This window comes from Lathyrus oleraceus, chromosome 7 (genome assembly GCF_024323335.1).
Source record: "Lathyrus oleraceus cultivar Zhongwan6 chromosome 7, CAAS_Psat_ZW6_1.0, whole genome shotgun sequence".
Classification (NCBI taxonomy): Eukaryota; Viridiplantae; Streptophyta; class Magnoliopsida; order Fabales; family Fabaceae; genus Lathyrus; species Lathyrus oleraceus.
The window spans coordinates 336672375-336681845 of NC_066585.1; the positions used below are offsets into that span (position 1 = coordinate 336672375).

At 37.2% G+C, this 9471-nt stretch overlaps 1 pseudogene; it reads left to right on the forward strand.

Annotated features, from left to right (window-relative positions):
- The first annotated feature begins 4711 nt into the window (after positions 1-4711).
- Positions 4712-6364, forward strand: LOC127103698 (uncharacterized; annotated as a pseudogene).
- Positions 6365-9471: the final 3107 nt, after the last annotated feature.

A 9471-nucleotide genomic window follows, 5' to 3' on the forward strand; every position in this document is an offset into this window, starting at 1 on the left:
ATGTGTGTTTGCTTTGGCAACTTCATGTCTAATGAATTTCATTGAAGCATCACTTAACAACTGCCCAGATTGCAACACTGAACTCCATTTGGATCGTCGACTCTCAAATAGCGCCCCTAGCCTAAAATATGTTGCCTGCACCAAAGCGGTTATAGGTAGGTTACAAATGCCTTTGAAGATAGAGTTCATTGATTCCACGAGATTTATTGTCATGTGGCCTCAACATTGACCGTTGTCGTATGCCCTAGTCCACTTCTCTAATAGAATACTATCGATCTACTGTACTGCATCTTCGTTTGACAATCTTATTTCTCCGCGGTAGTGTTTGAAAGAGGGTTCTGATAATGCGTAACCTGCATTGACAACCTTCTTCCGTAACGTCTTATCTTTGATTTCCCGCATGAAATTCTGAGCAATATGTCTAATACAGAACACATGCGTCGAAGGAGGATTTTACCATCCATTATCAATGTTATTGTATGTATTGATGATTGAAGGGTGTCTGTCGGGGATCAAACATAAGTTAGGTTAAGGTGCAACATTCAATCAGAGATTTCTTAGGAAAAACCTCCATCCCTCAGCAATCCCCCCTTTAACTAGGGCAAAGGCGATTGAAAAAATATTGTTGTTACCATCTTGTGCCACTGCCCTCAGTAATGTTCTATTGTATTTCCCGTACAACCATGTACCATCAATTTGTATAATTGGTTTACAGAAAGAAAACCCTATGATGCATGGTTGATATGCCCAGAAGAGACGGTGGAATATTTCATTTCCAACAGCACACGTCCCGTCTGGTGTATATGCGGGCAATCTTTCCAACTTGACAATAATTCAGGGAGCATATTGTTTTAGAGCCAACAGGTATTTTGGAAGTTGTTTGTAAGACTCCTCCCAATTGCCAAACACTTTTTCAACAGTCTTTATCCTAGTTATCCATGCCTTCCTATATAATGGAGTGTACTCGTACTCTACCCTAATATGCAAGATTATTGTACTCACCTTTAACGACGGATTGTCGTCAATGACAGACAATATTTCATCGCATATTAACTGAGAGCCTAATTTCCAATGATCATGCATTAGGTTTGTCAGCATGCATGCTTGATCTGGACCCATTGATCCAATCTTCCAAGACTCGCTTCTCTTCCGGTACGAAGCTGACAACATAAAAAGACAGTGCTCATTCAGACAATAAGTTTTATACCTCAATGCGTTAGTTCTGTCAACTCTGAAATCAGCTGAAAGTTGCATGTGTAATTCCTTAATGGCTTTTACACATTCCTCTTTTGTGAGAAATGTGCCTCCTTGTTTCAAAGATCCTTGCGTTTGTACATAAGGATTGTACCATATATCGGATGAAGGTTCATCGGGACCCAAATTCAACCTTGTCATGTGTTGGGGTGGACAGTATACATGACTAGCTGGTATTGGCTCCTCTTCCTCATCAGCGTTCACCATTGAATCAACCATGATCTTGGCTTCTTCTTCTTCGTCATCTGGAACATTCACCTCAACTTGTTTGTCATCAGTTTCATAAAACACTTGTGACTGATCAATGAACTGAGACACTTGTTATTGATGTGGTAATATATACAACTCTATATTGTTATAACCATATTGTCCGTGACTGACAAATATATGCTAAATATCGTCATCATCTCAAATCTTCTTCTGATAAAACTTCATCTGGTTTTCTATAAACCAAATCGGATTTTTATAGATGATTTGGCCCACATTACTGCACTGCAATTCCTTTTCTATTCTTCGTTTCAGATGTGAAAAATTTGATCGTCGATTTATTGCAAACCGAGTTACCTCCGTGTTTCGAAAACAAAAACTGAATAACTAATGATCAAATATTTCACCTTTGATATGGGCATTAATCATGTAATGTTGTTAGGAAGACATTTTTTAAAAATCTAACTTTCTTTTCTTTACTGAAATTGAATGAATTGTTAAGTTGATCATCTACAGAGAATAAATAGCGTAAACATGGAACACATTAATCACTTGGTTCGTCTGCACATACTTGACCATGTATGTGGTGAAAATAATCCACATGCAGTGACAAGAATGACAAGAACACACATGTGTAACGCCCAAATATTTATTTATTTATTTTATTATTTAAGTATTTATTTGTGGTTAGTCGATATATTTTATGTTGTGGTTGATTTAATCGATAAGTCAGAAATATAGTCGAAAGTCGTAGAAAATATTATTAGAAATAATAATATAGTTGTTGTGTTATTTGAGTTAGTGGGCTTAATATCATGTGCGAATTAGTAAAATAGGGGGTGTTATAGTTAGGCCCATTATTAATAAAAAGAATTAGTATAGTTTTTAATAAAAAGAAATAGAAGTAGTGGAAGAAGTGGTCATAAACAGTAAGAAGAAGAAAACTGATTTTTCTGTGCGACAGTGAGAGAAGAACGGCGAGGAGAAAACTACAATCGGAGGCGATTTCCGGAATTAGATTTTTGGGCTACCTTCAATCCAAACCTAAGGTAAGGGTGAGATTCAGATTTTATAATTGAAAATATGATAAATTAATTAGGTTTGGAATTGGTATTTTGGTATATTATAGAGACCCATTCTTAATTGGTTGATTTTAGAAACAGAACAAAAAGAAAAGTAGCGTATATATTGTTTTCCTCGTCAACACTGTAGCGCAAGAAGTGATATTCCTATATTGCTTCTTCCTTGACTTGCTAGTACTGAACATTATATATATTATATATATATAGATATATATATATATATATATATATATATATATATATATATATATATATATATATATATATATATATATATATATATATATATATATATATATATATATAATATATATTATATATATATATATATATATATAATATATATATATATATATATATATATTAAGTTGTGGTGTAATTAAATAATCATGTAGTTGTTGCGTTTATTAATTGGAATGGCAAATTATCTTACTTAACCTTTCAATAAGTGATGGAATTAGAGTTTATAGCAATACATATGTATAGATGGAGCTGATGCCTAAAAGGAAAAATGGTGTACCTTTATCAAGTCACATGATAAATAGTGGTTCTGCAAGTATTTTGGGAGGAGGAATATTAAAATAAAGGTGATACTTGGAGTAACAATTAAATTCTCAGTAACCAAGACAAAGTAATACACCAAGTGAGTAACAAGGTAATGTGTCATAAGAATTAAATAAAGGAGAGTTGAACTAATGATTGAAGATAGGCGCATGATGTGTAGGAATGGATACCAAAAAGTCATAATATATATTACTTAAGTAATTAAGTTTAGTATTTCATAATATTAATAAGTTAACATTAGTAGTAAATTAATTAGTATTAGTTGGATTAAGAATGCATATGCAGTAGCAGTAGCAGTTGATATTTATAGCAGGAGCATACCAGTAGCAGAATACACTGTATAGGAAATAAGCAGTTGAAGTAAATTGATTTAAGGGGAATATATAGGAATATTTAGTAGCATAAGTAGTAGGACTTATTAATAATAAAAAAATGCCAATTTAGTCAGTTTAGCCGAATTAGGCGGAAAACGAAGTTTCCTGAAATTTAACAAAATTTGTCGGGGTAAGTCGGGTAACTTAAGAGTTGGTTTTTATCACGTTGTTTTGTCGAAATTGTGTTGTATAGTCGATTGTCGGCACAGTTAAGTTGTTATATGGTTCCGGTTTATGGAACAATTCCGAAGTTGCTAAGTTGAAGGCTTTCAAGCCAAAGTTGATTTCTAAGTTGCCGATGTTGTATAAGTTACTATGTTGCTCATGTTGTCATATTGTTTGTGTCGTAAAGTCGTGTATGTCATGTAGGACATTTGCATTATGTCGGGGATGTTGCTCACACCATGTTGGCCTGGATTGGCAAATTTTAAGTTGAAAGTTGAAGGCTTATGCCTTGATGCCCAATAAAATGGCAATGATTTTAAGTTGGGAGTCTTACTCCGAATGGTACCACATACATAATTAGTCGAGTCACATTAATGTGTGCATTTCTTGGAATTGATGTTGATTGTTGTTTGGTTGATGTTGTGAAGTGGTGAATTATTTGTGATCCTTATATAAGTATTTTTTTTTATCATACATTGTTTATAAAATTCGATATCTCACCCCTTCTGTTGAATGTTGTCCTTATGTGACAACGTGCAGGTAATCCTGAAGAGTAGCCGATTACCATTAATCGAGTCGGTGGTCAGTCGCCCTGATACGTAGCACTCGGGGGAATGGTCGCGCGTCTGCTTTGTTGGGTCTTTTATTATGGCTGAATCTTAATTAGTCGAAGAACTTAGAGTTGCTTATTTCTTAATTAAAGTTGTTATTATGTTGTTTAAAGATGCTATGAATTAAGATTATGAATCCGCTGCGTGATATTTTATGAAGTTGAATTATTAGAGTGAATGACGTTGTTTATGTTGATTTTATGAAAGGGTGCTATGTATTTATGTATGATTTCCTTAATTTGGAATTATATTAAAGTTGAAAAGGTGATATCCCATTTTATGGAAAATATTTGTAAACCCTGATTTCAGTTACATTCGCGGGTAGAAAATGGGGTGTTACATTAGTGGTATCAGAGCAGGTCGGTCTGTCCGGCCAGTTGTCGTGTCGTTACTGTCTAACAATTGTGTATTGTTACTAATCTAACTTTTAGTTGTGTTGTAGTGATAAGTTGAAATGGCTGGGAGAAATGACGCTGCGATGGCTGCCGCAATGCAAGCAATGGCACAAGCTGTGCAGAACTTGCCAAATGCTGGTGGAGACGCTGGATCACGTAGCTTGGCGACTTTCTAAAGAGAGAATCCGCCGGTGTTTAAAGGGAAGCATGATCCAGATGCAACTTTGGGATGGTTGAAAGAGATAGAGAGAATCTTCCGTGTTATGGATTGCACTCCAGCTCAGAAGGTTCGGTATGGTACTCACATGCTAGCAGTCGAAGCTGATGACTGGTGGCTAGAGACTCTTGAGAGGTTGACTGCGGCAGGTGAAGTCATTACTTGGGAGGTATTCCGTAGGGAATTCATGAGGAAGTATTATCCGGAAGATGTCCGTGGTAAGAAAGAAATTGAGTTCCTTGAGCTGAAGCAAGGAAACATGTCTGTCACTAATTATGCTGCAAAATTTGTGGAGTTGTCCAAATTTTATCCTCATTACACTGGTGCTGGTGCTGAATTTTCAAAATGCATCAAGTTTGAAAACGGACTGCGCTCTGAAATTAAGAAGGCTGTTGGGTATCAGAAGATACGCATTTTTACTGAATTGGTTGATAGCTGCAGGATATTTGAAGAGGACAATAATGCTCATTACAAGGTTGTCAGTGATCGCAGAGGCAAGCAACATCAAAACCGTGGCAAGCCGTATGATGCTCCAGCTGGAAAAGGGAAGCAAAGAGCTGCTCCGGCTCAGAGAGCTAGTGGGGGAGGTGCTCCTGCTGGTATAGTTTGCTTCAAATGTGGTCAGGCTGGTCATAAGAGTAATGTATGCACTGCTGAAGTAAAGAGGTGTTTTCGCTGTGGTAAGACCGGGCATGCAATAGCTGATTGCAAGCACAAGGAAATGATTTGTTTTAATTGTGGTGAAGAAGGGCATATTGGAAGTCAGTGTCAGAAGCCAAAGAAATCTCAAACTGGAAAGGTGTTCGCATTGACCGGAACTCAAACCTCCAGTGAGGACAGACTTATCCGAGGTACATGTTTCATAAATGGTACTCCTTTAATTACTATTATTGATACCGGTGCTACACACTGTTTTATTTCTGACAACTGTGCTCGAAGCCTGAGTTTAAAATTGTCTGCTTTGGATGGTGATTTGATTGTCGAGACCCCAGCTAAGGGATCAATAGCTACTTCATTGGTATGTTTAAAGTGTCCTTTATCGATCTTCGATAAAGATTTCTATGTTGATTTAGTATGTTTGCCGTTGGCTGGGATGGATGTAATTATTGGTATGAACTGGTTAGAGTATAATTATGTTCATATAAATTGTTATCATAAGTCGGTGAGATTTTCCACTCCTGAAGAGGAAGGAATTAGCTTATTACCTTTCAGAGAATTACGAAAATTAATGAAAGAGGAAGCTCAGATGTTTTCCTTGATGGCGACGTTGTCGGTTGAGAATAAAGCTAAAATTGATGAACTGTTAGTAGTGAAAGAATTCCCTGAAGTATTCCCTGATGAAATTCCTAGTGTGCCGCCAGAGAGGGAAGTTGAATTTACGATTGATCTGGTACCTGGTACTAGGCCTGTTTCGATGGCACCGTATAGAATGTCGGCATCTGAATTGTATGAATTAAAGAAGCAGCTGGAAGACTTACTTGAGAAAAAGTTATAAGGCCAAGTGTATCACCGTGGGGAGCTCCAGTGCTGCTAGTAAAGAAGAAGGATGGTAGTATGAGACTTTGTATTGATTACAGACAGCTGAATAAGGTAACGATCAAGAATAAGTATCCACTACCGAGGATAGATGATTTGATGGATCAATTAGTGGGTGCTTGTGTGTTCAGTAAAATTGATTTGAGATCGGGCTATCATCAAATCAAAGTGAAAGATGAAGATATTCAGAAGACAGCGTTCAGAACTCGGTATGGACATTATGAGTATTCTGTGATGCCTTTCGGTGTGACTAATGCGCCAGGAGTATTTATGGAATACATGAATCGTATTTTTCATACTTACCTGAACCAATTTGTAGTAGTATTTATTGATGATATCTTGATTTACTCTAAGTCAGAAGAAGAGCATAAAGAACATTTGAGATTAGTGTTGGATGTTTTGAAAGATAAGAAATTGTATGCGAAGCTGTCCAAGTGTGAGTTTTGGCTAAGAGAAGTCAGTTTTCTCGGCCATGTAATTTCAGGAAAAGGTATTGCTGTAGACCCTTCAAAGGTAGAAGCTGTATTGCAATGGGAGACTCCTAAGTCAGCTACCGAGATTAGAAGCTTTTTGGGATTAGCTGGATATTATAGAAGGTTTATTGAAGGATTTTCGAAGTTAGCACTTCCGTTAACTAAATTAACTTGTAAACGTAAAGCTTTCGTGTGGGATGTTCAGTGCGAAGAGAGTTTTAATGAATTAAAAAGGAGATTGACGTCGGCGCCGGTTTTGACCTTGCCAAATCCAGAGGAACAGTTTGTAATTTACTGTGATGCTTCATTGATGGGTTTAGGAGGTGTGCTTATGCAAAATCATAAAGTAATTGCTTATGCGTCGCGACAGTTGAGAATTCATGAAAAGAACTATCCTACGCATGATCTTGAACTTGCTGCTGTTGTGTTTATGTTGAAAATCTGGAGGCATTATCTTTATGGTTCTAGATTCGAAGTTTTCAGCGATCATAAAAGTTTAAAGTATCTATTTAATCAGAAAGAGCTGAACATGAGACAACGTAGGTGGTTAGAATTGCTTAAAGATTATGATTTTGGTTTGAATTATCATCCAGGTAAAGCAAATGTGGTGGCCGATGCTTTAAGTAGGAAAACCTTGCATGTGTCAGCAATGATGATTAAGGAGTTGGAATTAATTGAGCAATTTCGTGATATGAGTTTTGTTTGCGAAGTAACCCCGCAGAGTGTAATGCTAGGAATGCTAAAGATTAATAATGATTTTATGGATAGTATACGAGAGGCACAGAATTTGGATGTGAAATTAGTAGATATCCTTAATCGTTGTGGTCAATCTGAGAAGAGTGACTTTAAGATTGATGCGAGAGGTGTGTTGAAATTAGGTGAAAGAATTTGTATTCCTGATGACACGGTTATGAAAAGAAGCATTCTAGAAGAGGGTCATAGAAGCAGTTTGAGTATTCATCCAGGAGCTACTAAAATGTATCAGGATTTAAAGAAAATATTTGGTGGCCCGGAATGAAAGAAGATGTGGCTCGTTTTGTGTATGCATGCTTAACTTGTCAGAAGTCGAAGATTGAGCATCAGAAGCCTGCTGGGTTGATGCAACCGTTGGAAGTTCCAGAGTGGAAATGGGATAGCATTTCTATGGACTTTGTAACGGGGCTGCCTGTTACTTTGAGAGGGCATGATTCGATTTGGGTGATCGTTGATAGGCTCACGAAGTCGGCTCACTTCATACCTATTAACATCACTTACCCAATTGCGAAATTGGCAGAGATTTACATCCGAGTAATTGTGAAGTTGCATGGTGTTCCTCTGTGTATTGTGTCGGATAGAGATCCGAGGTTTACATCAGAATTTTGGAAAAGTCTGCAAGATTCGTTGGGTTCTAAGTTGAGGTTGAGTTCGGCATATCATCCTCAAACCGATGGCCAAACTGAGAGAACTATTCAGTCATTGGAGGATTTGCTGAGAGCTTGTGTTCTTGAGCAAGGAGGTTCGTGGGACACTTATCTTTCATTGATTGAGTTCACATATAATAATAGTTACCATTCTAGTATCGGAATGGCGCCTTTTGAAGCATTGTATGGTCGTAGGTGTAGAACTCCGTTGTGTTGGCATGAATTTGGTGAGGTGTGTGGTACTTGGACCAGAGTTAGTTCGAGAAACTACCGAGAAAGTGAAGTTATCCGAGAGAAGATGAAAGCTTCTCAGAGTAGGCAGAAGAGTTATCATGACAAGCGGAAGAAGGATTTAGAATTTCAAGCTGGTGACCATGTGTTTTTGCGAGTCGCGCCTGTGACCGGTGTTGGGAGAGCTTTAAGTCTAAAAAGCTCACTCCTCGTTTCATTGGTCCGTATCAAATCTTAGAACGAGTTGGAAAAGTTGCTTATCGGATGGCATTACCACCAAATCTTTCGAATTTGCATGATGTATTCCATGTGTCGCAGCTTCGGAAGTATGTCTCAGATCCGTCCCATGTGGTTAGTATGGATGATGTGCAAGTGCGGGATAATCTAACGGTGGAGACAAAGCCTGTACGAGTTGAAGATCGTGAAACAAAGACTCTTCGAGGAAAAGAGATTGTGTTGGTCAAAGTCGTTTGGTTGGGAGCTGCGGGCGAAAGCATGACATGGGAATTGGAGAGCAAGATGCGAGACTCATATCCTGAGCTGTTTGAAGCAGGTAAATTTTCGAGGACGAAAATATTTTTAAGTGGGGGAGAGTTGTAACGCCCAAATATATTTATTTATTTTATTATTTAAGTATTTATTTGTGGTTAGTCGATATATTTTATGTTGGGTTGATTTAATCGATAAGTCAGAAATATAGTCGAAAGTCGTAGAAAATATATTAGATAATAATATAGTTGTTGTGTTATTTGAGTTAGTGGGCTTAATATCATGTGCGAATTAGTAAAATAGGGGGTGTTATAGTTAGGTCCATTATTAATAAAAAGAATTAGTATAGTTTTAATAAAAAGAAATAGAAGTAGTGGAAGAAGTGGTCATAACAGTAAGAAGAAGAAAACTGATTTTTCTGTGCGACCGTGAGAGAAGAACGGCGAGGAGAAAAACTACAATCGGAGGCGATT